Source organism: Oncorhynchus masou, chromosome 31, assembly GCF_036934945.1.
Source record: "Oncorhynchus masou masou isolate Uvic2021 chromosome 31, UVic_Omas_1.1, whole genome shotgun sequence".
NCBI lineage: Eukaryota > Metazoa > Chordata > Actinopteri > Salmoniformes > Salmonidae > Oncorhynchus > Oncorhynchus masou.
The window spans coordinates 81345848-81369654 of record NC_088242.1 but is presented as its reverse complement, the minus strand read 5'-3'; the positions used below and the strand labels follow the sequence as shown (position 1 = coordinate 81369654).

Genomic DNA, 23807 nt, shown 5'->3' with positions numbered 1-23807 from the left:
ATTCCCCCAAGCGCTTTTTATATAAAGGAAATTTGTCTTTTGTGTCTGTCTGAAAATTAAATCCCCAATTACTGACAGAGCCATAAGAAAATATTGCTTTATTTCCATCTGACTGTTCATATTGGACTTTGAGGTTTTCAGTAGGCAATTAGGTTCACTCACACAAGTTATCAACTATAAATCTTGAAAAAAAAAAATCAAAATCAAATTTTCAATATTTGTCACATACCGGACTAGCTATCCCTCTGTGATTCCTTGACAGTGCAGTAATTCAGTCTTAGTCACTCCTCTTAAAGCCCCAGTGCATTTTGCTTTCATATATTTGACTTCTGAGTTTTCTGCATGTTAACATCAGAAGCCTCCTCCCTAAAAGCATCCTTAGCTGTTAACTAAATCAGATTTTAGCTGCCAGTTCCTGTTTGTTCCTACAGCTTCCACCTCGCCAGTCTTGGGAATTGGGCTGTTTATCTTTGGTGAAATGAAGTGCTGTCAGAGGTGCCACTGTGGGAAGTTCGAATCGTCCATGTTTTATTGAGCTATTTAATACAGATCGCCCGTGATCAATTTGATCGATTAACGTTTACAAGTACCTAAGGTTGGATTACAAAGTAGTTTGCAGTATTTTTATGACGGATTTAAACGAAAAAAAGAACCAATTGTGATGTTTATGGGACATATAGGAGTGCCAACAAAAGAATCGTCAAAGGTAATGCATTTTTTATATTTTATTTCAGCGTTTTTTTTGTACGTCGCGTTCATGTGCATGCTATCAGATAAAGCATCTTTAAAATCTGACATGTTGGCTTGATTACGAGTGTAGCTTTAATTGAGTATCCTGCATGTGATTTAATGAAAGTTTGTGTTTATCTCGTACTATTTGAATTCGGCGCTCTGCATTTCCCCAAGGCTGTTGTTTGAGGCATCTCAATATGCAGCGCCAGCTGTGCCACCAGAGATTCTCTGGTTTCGCGCCCAGGCTCCGTCGTAACCAGCGTCCGGGAGGTCCGTTGGGTTATTGGGCCCGGGTTAAGGGATATCTTTGATCGCGCACCAGTGGCAGCAGTGCACCTAACCAAGGTTGCCAGGTCCAACACATTGGTATGGCTTCCGGGTTGGATGCGCGCTGTGTTAAACAGTGCGACTTGGTTGGGTTATGTATCGGAGTGATGACTTTCAACCTTCGTCTCTCCCGAGCCGTAAGGATTTGTAGCGATGAGACAAGATAGTAGCTACTAACAATTGGATACCGAAATGAAAAATGTAGGGTAAACATGGGCTCCTTCATAGCCCTCTATTTACACCTCTGCTGTCTTCAACCAGGATCTCAGTGATCACTGCCTCATTGCCTGCGTCCGTAATGGGTCCGCCGTCAAATTCAAACGCTCCCTAAAACACTTCAGCGAGTAGGTCTTTCGAATCGACCTGTCTTTCTCATTCCGTCAGTAGAGGATGCCTGGTTATTCTTTAAAAGTGCTTTCCTCACCATAAGTAAGCATGCCCCATTCAAAAAACAAAGAACTAAGAACATATATAGCCCTTGGTTAACTCCAGACTTGACTGCCCTCGACCAGCACAAAAACATCCTGTGGTGTACTGCATTAGCCATATGCAACTTTTCAGGGAAGTTAGGAAACAATATACACAGGCAGATAGGAAAGCAAAGGCCAGCTATTTCAAACAGAAACTTGCATCCTGAAGCACAAACTCCAAAAAGTTCTGGGACACTGTAAAGTCCATGGAGAATAAGAGCATCTCCTCCCAGCTGCACAATGCAATGAAGCTAGGAAATACTGTCACCATCGATAAATCTCTACGATAATCTAGAATTTCAATAAGCATTTTTCTACAGCTGGCCATGCTTTCCACCTGGCTATACCTCATTCAACAGCTCTGCACTCCCCACAGCAACTTGCCCAAGCCCCCCCATTTCTCCTTCACCCAAATCCAGATAGCTGATTTTCTGAAAGAGCTGCAAAATCTTACAAATCAGCCTAGAACAATCTGTTTTCTTCATTATCTCTACAGCCCTTATTACTAGGTCCCAGCTTTGATGCACCTGTGACCCAAACTGCTACCTTGCCTTTCTTCAAAAGCCAATAACAAACAGATCACTGTCCATTTCGAATCCCACCGGTGCAACAGGCATGGATGCACATCAGCCAGGTGGTTATGCCATCGCTTGACAATATGCCATCTTTACCTGGCCTTCCTGTGAAACATCGGGTGGTTGTGTGAGGCCTTCCTGTCCTGGTGTAAGGTAGTTTGTTGACGTTGAGTGTGAGGTTATTATCCTGACACCACACTCTGAGGGCCCTCACCTCCTCCCTGTAGGCCGTCTCGTCGTTGTTGGTAATCAAGCCTACCACTGTTGTGTCGTCCGCAAACTTGATGATTGAGTTGGAGGCATGGGTGACCACGCAGTCGTGGGTGAACAGGGAGTACAGGAGAGGGCTCAGAACGCACCCTTGTGGGGCCCCAGTGTTGAGGATCAGCGGGGAGGAGATGTTGTTACCTACCCTCACCACCTGGGGGCGGCCCGTCAGGAAGTCCAGTACCCAGTTGCACAGGGCGGGGTCGAGACCCAGGGTCTCGAGCTTGATGACAAGCTTGGAGGGTACTATGGTATTGAATGCCGAGCTGTAGTCGATGAACAGCATTCTCACATAGGTATTCCTCTTGTCCAGATGGGTTAGGGCAGTGTGCAGTGTGGTTGAGATTGCATCATCTGTGGACCTATTTGGGCAGTAAGCAAATTGGAGTGGGTCTAGGGTGTCAGGTAGGGTGGAGGTGATATGGTCCTTGACTAGTCTCTCAAAGTCTCACTTCATGATGACGGAAGTGAGTGCTACGGGGCGGTAGTCGTTTAGCTCAGTTACCTTAGCTTTCTTGGGAACAGGAACAATGGTGGCCCTCTTGAAGCATGTGGGAACAGCAGACTGGTATAGGGATTGATTGAATATGTCCGTAAACACACCGGCCAGCTGGTCTGCGCATGTTCTGAGGGCGCGGCTGGGGATGCCGTCTGGGCCTGCAGCCTTACGAGGGTTAACACGTTTAAATGTCTTACTCACCTCGGCTGCAGTGAAGGAGAGACCGCATGTTTTCGTTGCAGGCCGTGTCAGTGGCACTGTATTGTCCTCAAAGCGGGCAAAAAAAGTTATTTAGTCTGCCTGGGAGCAAGACATCCTGGTCCGTGACTGGGCTGGATTTCTTCCTGTAGTCCGTGATTGACTAGACCCTGTCACATGCCTCTTGTGTCTGAGCCGTTGAATTGAGATTCTACTTTGTCTCTGTACTGACACTTAGCTTGTATGATAGCCTTGCGGAGGGAATAGCTGCACTGTTTGTATTCGGTCATGCTACCAGACACGTTGCCCTGATTAAAAGCAGTGGTTCGCGCTTTCAGTTTCACGCGAATGCTGCCATCAATCCACGGTTTCTGGTTAGGGAATGTTTTAATCGTTGCTATGGGAACGACATGTTCAACGCACGTTCTAATGAACTCGCACATCGAATCAGCGTATTCGTCAATGTTGTTATCTGACGCAATACGAAACATGTCCCAGTCCACGTGATGGAAGCAGTCTTGGAGTGTGGAGTCAGCTTGGTCGGACCAGCGTTGGACAGACCTCAGCGTGGGAGCCTCTAGTTTTAGTTTCTGTCTGTAGGCAGGGATCAGCAAAATGGAGTCGTGGTCAGCTTTTCCGAAAGGGGGGCGGGGCAGGTCCTTATATGCGTCGCGGAAGTTAGAGTAACAATGATCCAAGGTTTTTCCACCCCTGGTTGCGCAATCGATATGCTGATAAAATTTAGGGAGTCTTGTTTTCAGATTAGCCTGAAAACAATCCCCAGCTACAATGAATGCAGCCTCCGGATAAATTGTTTCCAGTTTGCAAAGAGTTAAATAAAGTTCGTTCAGAGCCATCGATGTGTCTGCTTGAGGGGGGGGGGGTATATATACGGCTGTGATTATAATCGAAGAGAATTCTCTTGGTAGATAATGCGGTCTACATTTGATTGTGAGGAATTCTAAATCAGGTGAACAGAAGGATTTGAGTTCCTGTATGTTTCTTTCATCACACCATGTCTCCTTAGCCATAAGGCATATGCCCCCGCCCCTCTTCTTACCAGAAAGGTGTTTGTTTCTGTCGGCGCGATGCGTGGAGAAACCCGTTGGCTGCACCGCTTCGGATAGCGTCTCTCCAGTGAGCCATGTTTCCGTGAAGCACAGAACGTTACAGCCTCTGATGTCCCTCTGGAATGCTACCCTTGCTCGGATTTCATCAACCTTGTTGTCAAGAGACTGGACATTGGCAAGAAGAATGCTAGGGAGTGGTGCACGGTGTGCCCGTCTCCGGAGTCTGACCAGAAGACCGCCTCGTTTCCCTCTTTTTCGGAGTCGTTTTTTTGGGTCGCTGCATGCGATCCATTCCGTTGTCCTGTTTGAAAGGCAGAACACAGGATCCGCGTCGCGAAAAACATATTCTTGGTCGTACTGATGGTGAGTTAACGCTGATCTTATATTCAGTAGTTCTTCTCGACTGTATGTAATGAAACCTAAGATGACCTGGGGTACTAATGTAAGAAATAACACGTAAAAAAACAAAAAACTGCATAGTTTCCTAGGAACGCGAAGCGAGGCGGCCATCTCTGTCGGCGCCGGAAGTGCTCTACAGTGTTTAATTGCTAAATTGTAAATATTGTGCCACTTTGGCCTATTTATTGCCTTACCTCCCTAATCTTACTACATTTGCACACACTGTATATCGATTTTTCTATTATGTTACTGACTGTACGTTTGTTTATCCCATGTGTAACTCTGTGTTGTTTGTGTCGCACCGCTTTGCTTTATCTTGGCCTGGTCGCAGTTGTCAATGAGAACTTGTTCTCAACTGTCCTACCTGGTTACATAAAGGTGAAATAAAGTAAAAATAGGCGTACAGAGGCCCATTATCAGCAACATCACTCCTGTGTTCCAATGGCATGTTGTGCTAGCTAATCCAAGTTTATCATTTTAAAAGGCTAATTGATAATTAGAAAACAGTGAAGAGGCGACTCCGGATGCTGGCCTTCTTGGCAGAGTTGCAAAGAAAAAGCCATATCTCAGACTGGCCAATAAAAATAAAAGATTAAGATTGGCAAAAGAACACAGACACTGGATAGAGGAACTCTGCCTAGAAGGCCATCATCCCGGAGTTGCCTCTTTATTGTTGACATTGAGACGGGTGTTTTGTAGGTACTATTTATTGAAGCTGAGGACTTGTGAGGCATCTGTTTCTCAAACTAGACACTCTAATGTACTTGTCCTCTTGCTCAGTTGTGCACCGGGGCCTCCCACTCTTTCTATTCTGGTTAGGGCCAGTTTGCGCTGTTCTGTGAAGGGAGTAGTATGCAGCACTGTACCAGATCTTCACTTTCTTGGTAATTTCTCACATGGAATAGCCTTCATTTCTCAGAACAAGAATAGACAGAGGTTTCAGAAGAAAGTTCCTTGTTTCTGGCCATTTTGAGCCTTTAATAAAATACACAAATGCTGATGCGCCAGATACTCAACTATTCTAAAGAAGGCCAGTTGTATTGCTTCTTTAAAATCAGCACAATATCACGGATCCCTCTGGAACTTTCATTGCACGCACCTGGCCCCTATTACCACTGATTGGATTTGTATATATACAGTGGGGAGAACAAGTATTTGATACACTGCCGATTTTGCAGGTTTTCCTATTTACAAAGCATGTAGAGGTCTGTAATTTTTATCATGTGTACACTTCAACTGTGAGAGACAGAATCTAAAACAAAAATCCCGAAAATCACATTTTGTGATTTTTAAGTAATTCATTTGCATTTTATTGCATGACATAAGTATTTGATACATCAGAAAAGCAGAACTTAACATTTAGTTACATTACAGAGATGAAACGTTTCCTGTAGTTCTTGACTATGTTTGCACACACTGCAGCAGGGATTTTGGCCGACTCCATATAGACCTTCTCCAGATCCTTCAGGTTCCGGGGCTGTCGCTGGGCAATACGGACTTTCAGCTCCCTCCAAAGATTTTCTATTGGGTTCAGGTCTGGAGACTGGCTAGGCCACTCCAGGACCTTGAGATGCTTACGGAGCCACTCCTTAGTTGCCCTGGCTGTGTGTTTCGGACGTTGTCATGCTGAAAGACTCAGCCACGACCCATCTTCAATGCTCTTACTGAGGGAAGGAGGTTGTTGGCCAAGATCTCGCGATACATGGCCCCATCCATCCTCCCCTCAATACGGTGCAGTCGTCCTGTCCCCTTTGCAGAAAAGCATCCCCAAAGAATGATGTTTCCACCTCCATGCTTCACGGTTGGGATGGTGTTCTTGGGGTTGTACTCATCCTTCTTCTTCCTCCAAACACGGCGAGTGGAGTTTAGACCAAAAAGCTCTATTTTTGTCTCATCAGACCACATGACCTTCTCCCATTCCTCCTCTGGATCATCCAGATGGTCATTGGCAAACTTTAGACGGGCCTGGACATGCGCTGGCTTGAGCAGGTGGACCTTGCGTGCGCTGCTGGATTTTAATCCATGACGGCGTAGTGTGTTACTAATGGGTTTCTTTGAGACTGTTGTCCCAGCTCTCTTCAGGTCATTGACCAGGTCCTGCCGTGGAGTTCTGGGCTGATCCCTCACCTTCCTCATGATCATTGATGCCCCACGAGGTGAGATCTTGCATGGAGCCCCGGACCGAGGGTGATTGACCGTCATCTTGAACTTCTTCCATTTTCTAATAATTGCGCCAACAGTTGTTGCCTTCTCACCAAGCTGCTTGCCTATTGTTCTGTAGCCCATCCCAGCCTTGTGCAGGTCTACAATTTTATCCCTGATGTCCTTACACGGCTCCTTGGTCTTGGCCATTGAGGAGAGGTTGGAGTCTGATTGATTGAGTGTGTGGACAGGTGTCTTTTATACAGGTAACGAGTTCAAACAGGTGCAGTTAATACAGGTAATAAGTGGAGAACAGGAGGGATTCTTAAAGAAAAACTAAACTAACTCTGTGAGAGCCGGAATTCTTACTGGTTGGTAGGTGATCAAATACTTATGTCATGCAGTAAAATAAAAATGAATTACGTAAAAATCTTACAATGTGATTTTCTGGATTTTTGTTTTAGATTCTGTCTCTCACAGTTGAAGTGTACACATGATAAAAATTACAGACCTCTACATGCTTTGTAAGTAGGAAAACCTGCAAAACGGCTGTGTATCAAATACTTGTTCTCCCCACTGTATGTGCCCTTTGTTCACCATGGTGCTGTCAATTATTGTTACAATGTCTGTTTGTGCGTGTGAGTACCTGTCCTGTGCGTTTTGGGCTTACGTGCCCTTGTGGATTGCGCAGATGATTACAGGTCTCATCCCGTGCGTTAATCATCGTGTGCATGTGTTATTTATTCGAGGTACTCATCGCTCTTTTGTTTGGGTTTCAACCCTGTATAATGTGAACATTTTGTTTGGTCTTCGTCCCCGTGCCTTTACACGACACACCGTCATTTTGGGTCTAATACATTTTTTTTTTTACACATTCCTGCTTCTGTCTCCCGATCCTTCATGCCAACGTGACACACAACAGTTTTCGGCTGTGCTAACATAATTGCGAAATGGTTTTCTAATGATCAATTAGCCTTTTAAAATTATAAACTTGGATAATCTAACACAATGTGCCACAGGAGTGATGGTTGCTGATAATGCGCCTCTGTACTCCTATATAGATATCCTATTAAAAAGAAAATGAAAATGCTCTTTTCAGAAACAATAGTAATTTACAACATTAATGTCTACACTGGATTTCTGATCAATTTGATGTTATTTTAATGGACAAAAAATTGTAAAAAACAAGGACATTTCTAAGTGACCCCAAACTTTTGAACGCTAGTGTAATTCATTACAAGTGTGTGTGCTTGTCTACACTCTACAAGAATCTGCCGGTTTTCATCATTTTTTTCTCATTCCTTTTAGCACCCAATACAGTGAGCCAAAATGAAATATGATTTTAAAGCAGTTTCGAGACGCCCACGGCCCCTCCCTCTCTATTCTCTCTCAGTGGTCTAACATCACACCAGCACACAGATATGCTTCAGTCATTTGTTGCCATGGTAACTGCAGCCGACATTCGCCAAAGCAACAGCTCATGTAGTCAAGAGTCTTTAAGGGCTGTAAAAAAAGACTGGAAAGTTAGGAGAGAGAGAGGCAGTGATAAATAGGCAAAAATTATATTTCTCTCTATACCATTTGTATTTCATATACCTTTGACTATTGGATGTTCTTATAGGCACTTTAGTATTGCCAGTGTAACAGTATAGTTTCCGTCCTTCTCCTCGCTCCTAACTGGGCTCGAACCAGGAACACATCGACAACAGCCACCCTCGAAGCAGCGTTACTGTCACAACTCCCACCAAAGGTGGCTCCCCTGCCTGTTCGGGCAGCGCTCGGCATTGCCGGTCTACTAGCTGCCACCGATCCCCTTTTGCTTTTCTGTTTGTTTTATCTTATTGGTTTATCTTACCTGTCTCTTATTTTGTTTTTGATTCAGGACTATTTAAGCCTGTTAGGCCCGCCTGTTTTTGTGCGGGCTTGTTTTCTGTTAGTCAGGTTGTGCGTGTAGTGTTCCTGTCCGTTTGTGCCCTGTGTTGGGTTGGACATTTTTGTGATTATTTCACCTGTTGTTTTGGGGGTTAGCACTGGAAACTGAAATAAAGTCTGGCTTCCCCAGTATCCTCTGCTCTCTGCGTTTGACTCCGCACCCACCACTCCAGGCGTAGTGACAGTTACCCATGCAGAGCAAGGGGAACAACTACTCCAAGTCTCAGAGCGAGTGACGTTTGAAACACTATTAGCGTGCACACCGCTAACTAGCTAGCCATTTCACATCACATTGTTACACCAACCTAATCTCGGGAGTTGATAGGCTTGAATTCATAAACAGCAGAGCTGCTGACAAAACGCACGAAAGTGCTGTTTGAATGAATCCTTATGAGCCTGCTGGTGCCCACCATCGCTCAGTCAGACTGCTCTATCAAATCATAGACTTAATTATAATATAATATAATAACACACAGAAATACGGGCCTTAGGTCAGTAATATGGTCAAATACGAAAACTATCATCTCGAAAACAAAACATTTATTCTTTCAGTGAAATATGGAACCGTTCCGTATTTTATCTAACGGGTGGCATCCATCAGTCTAAATATTCCTGTTACATTGCACAACCTTCAATGTTATGTCATAATTACATAAAATTCTGGCAAATTAGTTCGCAATGAGCCAGGCGGCCCAAATTGTTGCTTTACCCTGACTCTGCGTGCAATGAACGCAAGAGAAGTGACACAATTTCACCTGGTTAATATTGCCTGCTAACCTGGATTTCTTTTAGCTAAATATGCACGTTTAAAAATAAATACTTCTGTGTATTGATTTTAAGAAAGGCATTGATGTTTATGGTTAGGTACATGTTGGAGCAACGACAATCCTTTTTTGCGAATGCGCACTGCATCGATTATATGCAACGCAGGACACGCTAGTAACTAGTAATATCATCAACCATGTGTAGTTATAACTAGTGATTATGATTGATTAAGTTTAATGCTAGCTAGCAACTTACCTTGGCTTCTTACTGCATTCGCGTAACAGGCGGGCTCCTAATGAGGCAGGTGGTTAGAGTGTTGGACTAGTTAACCGTAAGGTTGCAAGATTGAATCCCTGAGCTGACAAGGTAAAAATCTGTCGTTCTGCCTCTGAACAAGGCAGTTAACCCACCGTTCCTAGGCCGTCATTGAAAGTAAGAATATGTTCCTAACTGACTTGCCTGTAAAAAAAATACAAATAAAAAATAAATCGGTGTCCAAAATTACCTAATTTATCGTCCATTCCGATTAATCGGTCGACCTCTGTTACACACACACACACACACACACACACACACACACACACACACACACACACACACACACACACACACACACACACACACACAAAAGTTTGGACACACCTACTCATTCAAGGGTTTTTATTTTTACTTTTTCAGCATTGTAGAATGATAGTGAAGACATCAAAACTATGAAATAACACATGGAATCATGTAGTAACCAAAAAAAAATCAAAATTCATTTTATATTTGAGATTCTTCAAATTAGCCACTTTTGCACACTCTTGGCATTCTCTCAACCAGCTTCACCTGGAATGCGTTCCCACATATGCTGAGCACTTGCTGGCTGCTTTTCCTTCACTCTGCGGTCCAACTCATCCTAAACCATCTCAATTGGGTTGAGGTCGGGTGATTGTGCAAAGCACCCCATGCCATTACACCTCCTCCTCCATGCTTCACAGTGGGAACCACACATGCGGAGCTCCGTTCACCTACTCTGCATCTCACAAAGACATGGCGGTTGCAACCAAAAATCTCAAATTTAGACTCAACAGACCAAAGGACAGATTTACACCGGTCTAATGTCTATTGCTCGTGTTTCTTGGCCCAAGCAAGTCTCTTCTTCTTATTGTGGTGTCCTTTAGTAGTAGTGGTGTCTTTGCAGCAATCCAACCATGAAGGCCTGATTCACACAATTTCCTCTGAACAGTTGATGTTGAGATGTGTCTGTTACTTGAACTCTGTGAAGCATTTATTTTGGTTGCAATTAACTTTAATCAACTTATCCTCTGCAGCAGAGGTAACTCTTGGTCTTCCTTTCCTGTGGCAGTCCTCATGAGAGCCAGTTTCATCATAGCTCTTGATGGTTTTTGCGACTGCACTTGAAATTTTCCAGATTGATTGACCTTCATGTTTTTAAGTAATGATGGAGTGTCATTTTTCTTTGCTTATTTGAGCTGTTCTTGCCATAATATAGACTTGGTCTTTTACCAAATAGGGCTATCTTCTGTATACCACCCCTACCAACACAACTAATTAGCTCAAACGCAATACGAAGGAAAATACATTTCACAAATTAACTTAACAAGGCACGCCTGTTAATTGAAATGCATTCCAGGTGACTACCTCATGAATCTGGATGAGAGAATGCCAAGAGTGTGCAAAGCTGTCATCAAGGCGAAGGGTGGCTACTTTGAAGTGTGTGTGTGTGTGTGGATATAGATATAGATGTTTTTTTTAACACAGGTAATCCTGTTTTTACTGCACTGGGCCTTTAACTACAGCTCATCAGAGGCCATCACATCCCAACAAATACTACCACATGAGTTCTCTGATGTTAGATAGAGGCGAACAAAAGATTGGAAGATGAATTGGCTATAACAAACTACAGTGTTTGTGCTAACTAGCAAATGTGAATATTTCCTTTTGGTGTGTAAATGAACACCACGTCATTCCCCATTTGTCCCCACAACATCACAGTACAGCCTCATGAAATTTGCCAAACTATTGTCTACTTGGTGTTCCAGACTAGAAAGTGCATTCCTTGGGCAAGGCCAAAGAAAAGTAAGGTCAACATCATGAAAAGAGATGAATATGTGAATTTGTAAGCAGCAGCATGTCGTGACTGAGATTCAGAGAGGGGAAGGTTGTTGACCTTCTGTAGCTCCTATTTACCACGGGACAGGAGTCCGCCTCCACACTGAGCTGAGGGCTTGGTCAAGCGCACACACACATGCAGATAAAAGAGACAGAAAACAAACAGATATGCGCTAAATGATCATAAAAGCCTGTTCCAACACAATGGGCCTCCCATAAGAGCTGCAAATGATAGAGTGAGGAGGTGCATTTTCTTTTTTCTCCTCCAGTCCCTTGTTACCCACCATTATCAAAATGAGACAAATTGGCATTCAGCGGAGCTCAGATGCAAATGACAACAAATCTATCACATAAGAGATGCATATTACATTCATCCTCGTGTGTTGAAAATAAATAGATTGGACACCGCTCATCACCGGACTGCTGTTTTCCCCAGTTCATCTCCTTTAATTTGTACTTCTAGCACTCTCTTCAGCACATATTCTGCTTCAAAGACAAAGGGAGTACGATGACTTACTTGTGTAGTCTAATGTGTTGTATTGAGAACCTCTTCTCAGGGTCATACTCAAGCATTCCTGGAAGAAAAATACTAAATAAATTATTGACGGCTTTGTAACCATTTGATGAGATGCATTTATTCCTTTCATTATTTCCTTATTTTTGTGCTGTGTTCAAATCAGGGCTTCTTGAAAACAATGAAACAGACAATTGTGCATAATGACCATTTCCATCAAGGAAAAAAGGGTGTCAATTAAACTCATCTTTACCTTAGAAATGCATTTTCTATCAACTGCATATTCATGATACATCAAAATGATAATTGTGGTGCTAATGTAAAATCACCACAGTGCCATCTACAGCTCCTAAAGAAAAACCTCCAAGATTGAATCACCGCTACGTACTATAAAGTACATCTGAGTGGACGAATTAAGTCCAATAAAGAGGAAAATCTATAATTGTGTGGTCATACCCTTCTTGTAATACTCTTACTACTGCAACTAATGCTTTCATCTCTAATAAGGTTTAATACCATGAAATAGAATATCGGGAGTGCCAGCAGTAGTGTTAGTCAGTCTAGACTCTTACCTCTTAGCAGGCCAGAGAGCAGAGGGCCACACTCCTCTGGAACACTGTAGTGTCCCTTTCCAATGTTCTCAAACAGCTTATATATGTTATACCCTTCAAAAGGGTACAGGCTGGTTGTTATGTTATATCTGAAAGGAAAAATTCAATATATTCCAAAAATAAAATCAGGCATGAAATAAATATGCCATCTGAAACCATTAATCTGCGAGTGGCCACTCACAGTGTGACACCAGCAGACCAGATGTCCACTTTGAACCCTGAGAAGGTGTCCAGGCCATTGGCAATCTCTGGGGGCTGGAAGGCAGGAGAGCCCTGGCTCGTACAACATGTGTTGTCCTCCGCAAACGGGTGCAGCGCCTGAGAGGGAGAACACCAGGGGGACACAGACATCATCAGAAGGGCCCAGAGCTTTTCTTGGGCAAGTCTCTTGTTTTGGGGTTTGCAAATGTAGCCCACTGATGTTGAACTATGCCCAAATTGAAATGCAATAAAGTTGACATCAAAAACTATTAGAGAATATAATTACCTCCGCTACACCCAGGTCAGAGATCTTTAGTGCACCGTCCGTCGTCAGCAGTAGATTCCCTGGTTTAATATCTTTGTGAACTATTCTATGGCTGTGCAAATATTCCAAGCCATCTAGCAGCTGACAAAAGTACCTGGGTAAAAGAGAAATGTATACAGTTGAAGTCGGAAGTTCACATAGATCTCAGTCAAATACATTTACCTCAGTTTTCACAATTCCTGTAAACATCCTGTTTTAGGTTAGTTAGGATCACCACTTTATTTTAAGAATGTGAAATGTTAGAATAATAGTAGAGAGAATGATTCATTTCAGCTTTTATTTCTTTCATCATATTCCCAGTGGGTCAGAAGTTTACATACACTCAATTAGTATTTGGTAGAAATGCTTTTAAATTGTTTAACTTGGGTCAAACTTTTTGGGTAGCCTTCCACAAGCTTCCCACCATAAATTGGGTGAATTTTGGCCTATTCCTCCTGACAGAGCTGGTGTAACTGAGTCAGGTTTGTAGACCTCCTTGCTCGCACACACTTTTTCAGTTCTGCCCACAAATTTTCTATAGGATTGAGGTCAGGGCTTTGTGATGGCCACTCCAATACCTTGACTTATTTGTCCTTAAGCCATTTTGCCACAACTTTGGAAGTATGCTTGCGGCCCCTGAACAGGCAGTTAACCCACTGTTCCCAGGCCATCATTGAAAATAAGAATTTGTTCTTAATTGACTTGCCTGGTTAAATAAAGATAAAATAATAAAATTGTCCATTTGGAAGACCCATTTGCGACCAAGCTTTAACTTCCTGACTGATGTCTTGAGATGTTGCTTCAATATATACACATAATTTATCCTCCTCATGATGCCATCTATTTTGTGAAGTGCACCAGTCCCTCCTGCAGAAAAGCACCCCCACAACATGATGCTGCCACCCCCGTGCTTCACTGTTGGGACGGTGTTCTTCGGCTTGCAAGCCTTCCCCTTTTTCCTCCAAACATAACAATGGTAATTATGGCCAAAAAGTTATATTTTTGTTTCACCAGGCAAGAGGACATTTCTCCAAAAAGTACAATCTTTGTCCCCATGTGCAGTTGCAAACTGTAGTCTGGCTTTTTTTATGGTGGTTTTGGAGAAGCGGCTTCTTCCTAGCTGAGTGACCTGTCAGGTTATGTCGATATAGGACTCGTTTTATTGTGGATATAGATACTTCTGTACCCGTTTCCTCCAGCATCTTCTCAAGGTCCTCTGCTGTTGTTCTGGGATTGATTTGCACTTTTTGCACTAAAGTACGTTCATCACTAGGAGACAGAACGAGTCTCCTTCTTGAGCGGTACGATGGCTGCGTGGTCCCATGGTGTTTATACTTGCGTGCTATTCCTTGTACAGATGAACGTGGTACCTTCAGGCATTTGGAAATTGCTCCCAAGGACTTGTGGTCTACAATTTTTTTTTTTTTGAGGTCTTGGATGATTTCCCCATGATGTCAGCAAAGAAGCACTGAGTTTGAAGGTAGGCTTGAAATACATCCAAAAGGTACACCTCCAATTGACTCAAATTATGTCAATTAGCCTATCAGAAGCTTCTAAAGCCATGACATTATTTTCTGGAATTTTCAAAGCTGTTTAAATGCACAGTCAACTTAGCATATGTAAACTTCTGACCCACTGGAATTGTGATACAGTGAATTATAAGTGAAATAATCTGTCTGTAAACAATTGTTGGAAATTACTTGTGTCATACACAACGTAGATGTCCTAACCGACTTGTCATCAACAAATTTGTGGAGTTTTAATGACTCCAACCTAAGTGTATGTAAACTTCTGTCTTCAACTGTGTCTGTATTAACTTCGGTGTTTGGTCAGATATCTTCAAGCCACATATCGACAATTATTGAATTGAGATGAAAGATAAACATACCCATGAGCTTGAAAAACTGGAAACCTTTTCTCATCAACACTGTCCAACATCTCCTGCATTCCACATACACAATATTCCATCACCATATACGTAAGCAGAGTCAAGGAAAAGAGACAAGGTGGCAATTGTTTCATACTGGTAACCTAGCAAGGTATCAAAACGATAGTGCTATATCTTCATCACCAAAGGATTTGTATTAATTCAACACAAATGACCTTAAATCCTGTTTACATTACGGATCAATATGTGGTTGACTGACAAGTTACTAATCCATCAAACTAGCTAGACACACAAAATATTGTCAATCCAAGATAACTCTGGAAAAATACAATTTGTCCCTGAGATTAAATTGATCTTCCTGAATGGACCAAAGATGAGACAATGAAAGTGTACAAATGGATTGTGAAATTGAATGTCAAAACAATACTAAAACAATACTAAATTCTGTATTCACAGTTCTCAGGGTCACTTATAGAAGGCACTTATCTAACCAGCAGCCCCAGCCAGAGAGGAAGAAGAGCAGAGAGGAGAGAGACATGAAAGGTGGGGATATTTCCATCCTGATGGATTGGGGAGGGCTGGTTGGTTGGGTAAACAGACAGGTCTATGACAGTAAGAGCCAGTTAGTCACGACTGCGTCAGTGTTCCTCTCTCCCAAGGAGGGGGGGGGGCAGTCAGCCCACAGTATGCGCTTCACACCCATATTAGAACCCCCATTAACTAACCGCTGGAGGGACTTCACATGACCGGTGAGAAAGGCACAGGAAGGAGCGGGAGAGAGGAAAAGGGAATGGAGAGGGGGGCTGCCCTCATTGCCGGTTCAATCAGTAACACACATTAGGAGTAAATTGAGTGAATAGATGATGCAGCTGGGCTGCAGTCAGACGGGGCTGAAGGAGCACTCACCACTGCTGGGCCCATCTGACGTAGGAGCCGTGGGCTTGCAGACAGGGGTGGCCGGGCGGGCGGAAAGAACATTTTTGAGAGGCAAATGATTTATGTTTTTAAAGGTAGAATTCTACGTATTCACACTTCTGGCTCTGTGCAAAAAGACAGGTTACAAAAACATATGGTTCCGTGTTTAGAAACTTTTTTTCAACTATTCTCAGAGGTTTTTTAGAAGCAGAAGCCAGAGCTCTCACGCCCTTAACATATTTGTTTTCCACACAAATAACTCAGTCACGTTTTTCATCACTACTCTTTTACAGCCGCAATGCAAAGTGACCTGTGAGCCACAATGTTCCGAAAGAGCATGCTGCAGATGAAAAGAACAGACCCCTTGACACTAAATTATAAACACAAACACGTGTCGCTAGACAAAGTGGAGACATTCCATTAAGTCAATCTAGCTAGTATGACTCAGCAACTAAAATGAAAACCATGTCATAACTTCCTATAATATGTTCTCACCTCAACAATTACGTGGTCTAAAATGTAAATTGGGATTTTTTTTTTACCTGACTGAACATTGGCTGAATCATTCATGGTCTAAACTGTACTAAATCAATTGGGGAGACCCTTTTAATGTCCGACACAAAGGGTAATGAGTGTTTTATGTGGTGTAGAGCGGCAGACTTCTAAGGACAAGCCAGAGATTATTAGAATCAAAGAGTGAGTGAGTTGGGGGGAGGAAGAGAGCAGAAGGTAAAGGCCTTGTGAAGTTAGTTAGTCCATCTAATACTGAGCGTCATGTTGCCGTATTCCACCAACAGGACAACAGAGACCTCGTGTGGTCATACCGCTGAATTACAGCAACATGACATTTCCGATGAAAGTGACTATTGGTGCATTGAAACTCATTTGAAGGACAGTGCACACTTGTCTTTACAGTTGATCTGCATAGCTTACTCTACTGTTCCATGGGAAAACAATCATTCCCTAACTGTGAGAAAAGTAGCCACAAAATAGACTAACTTATCCCATTATCCACACATTATAATGCTTGGTCAAATCTTATGCAGTGCTTTGAAGTCTTCGTTAGTACGATTTGTACAACTAATGAGACATCTCTATGGTTTAGATAGACGCATGCTAAAGAATAAAAACAATTTCATCATTTTTAAAGTATATATCTTTTGCTTCTCCTCATTATACAAAACCTCGACCAACTGGATAATATTATTGTGCCTCAATCTTCTTAACAGCTTAATCTCTCTGTAAGGAAAATGTTTTTTAAAACTGTTTAGATATATGGCATTGGGAAAACTGAATTAATTTCACTATGAAATAATTATGCAGTTTCATCAGCACTGATAACAACAAAAAACACAGAGGGCCAAAGTAATTTGAACAACGTCAACGTTGTTTTATCTTCTGACCTTCTAAAGGCAGGATTTAGTGAGAAAACCATAATTACTCTTAAAAAGCTACATTTAATCACTTCAACTAATAGTGGTTACTATTACTCTCAGTGATTCTTAAAAGGCACAGTAACACCTGAGGTACATGCACTGATTAGAAGCACATTCACACACCAAACAAACACGACTAGTCTATTATGCATCTATCAACACTAAAATTACTGTGAAGACCATTGCAAAGCTACTCACATACTTTTTGACATTTTGTTCCCCATTTGGGATGCGTCTCAGTTTCTTCTTCTTAAGGATCTTGACAGCCCTCCTACAGTGTCTCAGAGTCCAGCATCTCCTTCACCTTCCCATAGCAGCCCTCCCCAAGCAGGTCTCCCATCAGGTACTTCCCAATCAGCTTGGCCCTCTTCCTCCGCGGCTCGTAGATGACTTCTGTGGAATCGATGCGATGGACGAAGGTGTCCATGGTCAGGTGATTCTCCAAATAGTCCATGTGTTCATGGAAGTCCCCGTCACTCATGGTTTCCCCTTTCAGCGACGTGACTGTTTTTAATACTTATGTGTTGTATGTTTCTGGATATCCTGGGTCGGACAATACTCCAACAATGAATACGAATGCAGACTAATGTATTGAAATGTGAGATGCTGCAACTGCAGAAATGCAACAGAAGGTTCTCCTTAACCTGCTTACAATGTAGCACTGCTTGAGTATGGTGACCAGAGAGGTGAGTGGACCTGGTGTCCAATATTACCGGTCTACAGAGTTTGGTTCTGATAAGAGGGAATGTTTGGTTCTCTGTCTATGTTCTCAGATGATACAGGCTTATTCCATCCTTCTTAGCCATGTCCTTGTGACACCTGGAAACTACTGTGATGAGTGCTTTGGTTGTTGGTTAATGTCATCATGTTTTGGGCAAACCATGTAATTACGTTCTGTTTGCATAATTGCTATTATTCAAGTGTAATAATGACTTGTGAATGTGGTATATGATGATAGATTTTCAACGAGGTCTTTTACAAAGCTTGGGTAATCAAATGTTCTACTTCCATCCATGTTCTGAATAAATCCTGGGTACTTGCCAAGCCTGCACAACTGTCCATCCAGTTTCAATGAATCATTGTAGGGATCCTCAGATCTGCAATACAAATGCACAATCACATGCATATGCATTTTGATGAAATTCACGAGACTGAAATGCATGGAAAGTGCAAATGCATTTGTACACTACCATGTCTATACACACTACAATACTACCATGTCAATACACATGACCAATGATGCGGATGTGCTATCATAACGGAATGCATTTAAATACTAGTTAACTAGCTCCTATCATTACAACAAACAATGCTGAATATTTTTATGAACATCACATCCACTCAACATCATAGCAGGCCCATAGGCGGAAATCCCAGGGGGGACGCAACCCCCCTATCCTGGGAAAAATATGATTTGTCCCCCCCAATATATCACTGTAAACATAACTATGTAATTTCAATAATATTAATAATATGCAATGAAAGCACTAGTGCTGATTATAGACACGTTTTTAAGTTTCAAAAGATTGCGACCCCCCGCCCTTTGCCTCCCAATGGTTTGATCCACTGCCAGTTCCTTATCTGGCAGGAAACAGAGGGTTCGTATCTACTGTCTGAAAGGCACTCCAATGCACGTAACTGACGTGAGGTTAATCCAGTCAATCGCGCCATAGCAATTACTTTTTTTGTGTTGGCAGGGTTTACACACACACTAGCTGAATTTGCAGTGCTAGTGGGCAAATGTTAACTATTAAGCTAGCTAATACCTATTCCATTATTGTGGCGTCGTCAAAGATGGAATCTGTACTATCGTCAGTTTATTCCAAGATCAGCATACAGCTGTAGTGCTTCAAAGTCCCTGTGATAAGGTTAGCGATAAACTGAACTCCCAACTGAACAGAACTACACTCTCTTCTACCATTGTCTTAAATATCTTTAATGGTCTCGTTGCAAATGCTAAAATGTCGCTATGGGACTGTGAAGCACATATGTGCCGATCTTGGAGTAAACTGACGATAGCAAAGATTATAGCAAACAACACTGAAATGGAATTGTTGCTTGCTAGCTTTGCAAATTCAGCTATTGTTGGAAGCCAGCCAATATGAAACAAACTATATTCAAATTACAAAAGGATGCAGCATATGTTGTGTAAATGGTGAACTCATACAGCTGTCAACTCTTGTCACTGCAATCCGTTTCACATTTGCTAGCTACCTTTTAGATCGAAGACCATATAGAATGATAGAAGCCCATCTCTTAATGTACCTCTTGATACTACCCATCCCGGATCCGGGATCGTGAATACAGCCTCAGGCTCATTAGAATAACGCAACGTTAACGATTTCTGAAAATCGCAAATGAAATGAAAATAATATGCCTGCTCTCAAGCTTAGCCTTTTCTTAACAACACTGTCATCTCAGATTTTCAAAATATGCTTTTGAACCATAGCAAATCAAGCATTTGTGTAAGAGTATTGCAAGCTAGCTTAGCATTTTGCGTAGCATTTAGCATGCAACATTTTCACAAAAACCAGATAACCAAATAAATAAAATCATTTACCTTTGAAGAGCTTCGGATGTTTTCAATGAGGAGACTCTCAGTTACATAGCAAATGTTCAGTTTTTCCTGAAAGAATCTTTGTGTAGGAGAAATCGCTCCGTTTTGTACATCACATTTGGCTACCGAAACGAACCGAAAATTCAGTCACCAAAACGTCAAACTTTTTCCGAATTAACTCCACAATATCGACCGAAACATGGCAAACGTTGTTTAGAGTCAATCCTCAAGGTGTTTTTTCACATATCTCTTCATTGATATGCCGTTCGTGGAAGCCTGCTTTCCCCTCAGAATCCCATGGAAAAATACCAGCAGCTGAAAATGACGCACCAATTTCGACGGAAAATGTAGTGTCCTCCGTCGAAATTGGTGCGTCATTTTCAGCTGCTGGTATTTTTCCATGGGATTCTGAGGGGAAAGCAGGCTTCCACGAACAGCATATCAATGAAGAGATATGTGAAAAAACACCTTGAGGATTGATTCTAAACAACGTTTGCCATGTTTTGGTCGATATTGTGGAGTTAATTCGGAAAAAGTTTGACGTTTTGGTGAAAATGGAAAATGTAGTCTCTTATGGTCAATCTTCCAATGATATGCCTACAAATACGTCACAATGCTGCAGACACCTTGGGGAAACGATAGATAGGGCAGGCTCATTCCTCTCGCATTCACAGCCATATAAGGAGACAATGGAAAACAGAGCCTCAAAAATCCTGCTCATTTCCTGGTTGCCGTTTCATCTTGGTTTTGCCTGTAGCTCCTGTTCTAGGGCAGCCACAGACAATATCTTTGCAGTTCTGGAAAATTCAGAGTGTTTTCTTTCCAAAGCTATCAATTATATGCATAGTCGAGCATCTTTTTGTGACAAAATATCTTGTTTAAAACGGGAACGTTTCTCATCCAAAAATGAAATTGCGCCCCCAGAGTTTCAAGAGGTTAAAAATGTCCACAATCTTCTCTGCCATGTCATTAGTACATGTAAATAACCTACACACAGTGTGTGTGTGTTTGTGCAGCTTGCCAGCCTGCCAGGTAGAAAAAAATAAAAAATTCAGTACACCAAAACGCAAAGCAAGAACCCTAGTAGCCTAAGACTAGTTGATAAAATGTTCATTAGAAAGAAGTAAGATGCGAATGGAAATGTTGCACAATGATGTCATTAGGCAGATCAGGCAACAGAGGGCACACAGACAGCAGAGCTGGGGACAGATGGGCAGGGACAGACTGGCAGAGACAGGGAGTCTCAGGTAAGTTTGTTGAGTCTTTGTTTGGCAACATTATGAAAGGTTCTCAATTTTTTAAACTTGTAAAATAGGGACATAATTGGAAAATGCCATGGATAACCCCACTCTCAACTTAAACAAATCTTAGTTCAGTCACCAGTTTAAGGCAATGGTATTGCTGTTGTGATTAATTGTGTAGTTTTGGGTACCGTTAGTTAGGAGTACGGCAAACACCTTTATTTATTTTCTAGGAGACAGACTGTGAGGCAGTGATGGTGGTGAAAGGGAAAGAGCCACGGAGAGACTTCAGAGGACAGTGTCACAGCCACGGCAGGACCAGGTGTCAACCTTGTTGCCAGCAGCACCAGTATAGGGGACAGTGGCACAGGGGACAGTGGCAGTATAGGGGACACTGTCAGCCACGGCAGGACCAGGTGTCAACCTTGTTGCCAGCAGCACCAGTATAGGGGACAGTGGCACAGCCACGGCAGGACCAGGTGTCAACCTTGTTGCCAGCAGCACCAGTATAGGGGACAGTGGCACAGCCACGGCAGGACCAGGTGTCAACCTTGTTGCCAGCTGCACCAGTATAGGGGACAGTGGCACAGCCACGGCAGGACCAGGTGTCAACCTTGTTGCCAGCTGCACCAGTATAGGGGACAGTGGCACAGCATTGTCCAGTTCCCTCAGTGATGGCACAAAACTATATCAGCCACACCCACAATTTATAGAACCCCAAACTCTTGCCAACAGTGTTGACGTTTCAAGAGAGATGGTTTGGCGATTTCCCCTGGCTACATTATAATCCATCAATAAAAGGAGTTTTGTGTTTTCACTGTAGCCAAGGGTTTTCAAGCCAGCCATCTTTTGGCCAAAGAGCGGATGCTGCCTTCATTAGTGCAGGATTTAGGAACTGGAGAAAAGCCATTGTAAAATTCACAGCACATCAAAACTGCCAAACCCACTGCCACTGTGTAACTGTAACAGCACACCAGCTAAATCCAATCAGTGTCCAGTTATCCAGCGCGTGGGGTAAACAGCAGAAATGACGAAAGCTACCTTGCACTGTATGAGGAAGCAACAACATTGAATCCATTGATGCAAACTCAAGACGATTTGCTGGCAAAACAGTGGATCACAATAGGGCAGAATTTTAAAAAATGTTGGATGGTGTGGAGGTTCAGTTTGGCGACCATTTTGACCAGGACAGTAAACATTCTGCAAAAGTTGTAACGAGTACTTCTCACGGGGGAGTTGGATGAGTCTCTAGATCAGTACGCTGAGCTGAACATAGATTCTCTTTCAGTGCAGTTGCCTCTTTCACAACAAATACCCCTGTAGCAGCAGTTGAGAGGCTGCAGAGGTCATCAGGAGGCTTCCAGTGGAGGTGCGGGGGTTGGTTGACCAAGTTGAGGTGCTGATCAGAATTTTGTCTGTAATGTACATAAAGACAGGCTGGACAGTCTTGAGGGAAAATATCTGCCAGGAATTTGTTGGATCCATTGAAACCCTCAAACATAGGTTCGGTTCTTTTGTTCAGTGGTGTGTATAGCAGTGGTTCTCAACCTTTTTTGAGTACTGGAACCCCTGCATATTTTGAGAAAAGGCAGGCAAGGTTTTGAGTGGTCCTCAGGGACCTCCAGCCCCCTCTATATTATATGTAAAGTTAGTGGAATCCTTGTGCTGCTGAATACGTTCATTACACTTTTTTATTTCATGGACCCCTTGCCATTACACCAGGGACCCCTAGGGGTCAACCTACCCTGTTTGAGAACCCCTGGTGTATAGTGTTATTTGTTATTTTGTTTTGTTGTTTTTAGTACATGACAGTACACTTACTAATTATTTATTTTATTTAAAATTGCATACTTTGTGTGACATACTTGTCCATAGCTGTTGTTTGAAGAGTTGTGACACTGACTGAACAAAAACTAAGTATTTCTGAAGGATATTTTGGTTGATTTGTTTGGGTTTTTCATTGAAGTAGTTATCTTGCTTTTAGAACTGTACTCATTCTGAGTGTTTTGTTATTGTAAAGATGTTGTAATAGACTCAGGCCAGTGGCACATATTTAATGACTATATAAATTAATCAGAAAAAGTTCCATAAAAAGGTCAGTTCAGTGCGGAGACCAACTTTGTGATGGTTCTCACTGGAGATTCTTTGAGATGAGATCGCACCATGTTCATTGCATTTATGAAACCTGCACCCATACAGTGTACAGTACCATTACCGCCTACTGGCCTTGCTTGGTATTGCTGGTTGTAAATACAAACACTTGCATGCATACTGGACTGATAAGGAACACTGCTATAACTATTATTATTAGTAGTATTATTATAATGATTTAAACATTTTAACAAGTTGGGACAACCCTTCAGTTAACTACTGTACCTATCAATTATCCAGTAGTAGTAATTATGGTTCCTCAATATACATTTGACATATTACAACGTAGGCTATGTGTTACAGCACTACTTTTGGTGTCCGGGAATTGCTCTTGAGAAAATTTAATGTAATTGCCCCTCCAAAGTTGATATCAGATTTTCGCGCCTGAGCAGGCCATGAATAGCATAATCATTGTCAGTGAGTGAGGTCAGAAAGTGCAAACCAGCGGTCTCTGTCTGTCGTGACTAGCTACAACATAGCTGAATAAACTCAATTTCA

General features: G+C 42.4%; 1 pseudogene; it reads right to left on the bottom strand.

The window, feature by feature from the left end:
* LOC135524546 (serine/threonine-protein kinase STK11-like) overlaps positions 1-23807 on the bottom strand; it is a 53594-nt pseudogene that overhangs the window by 28976 nt on the left and 811 nt on the right.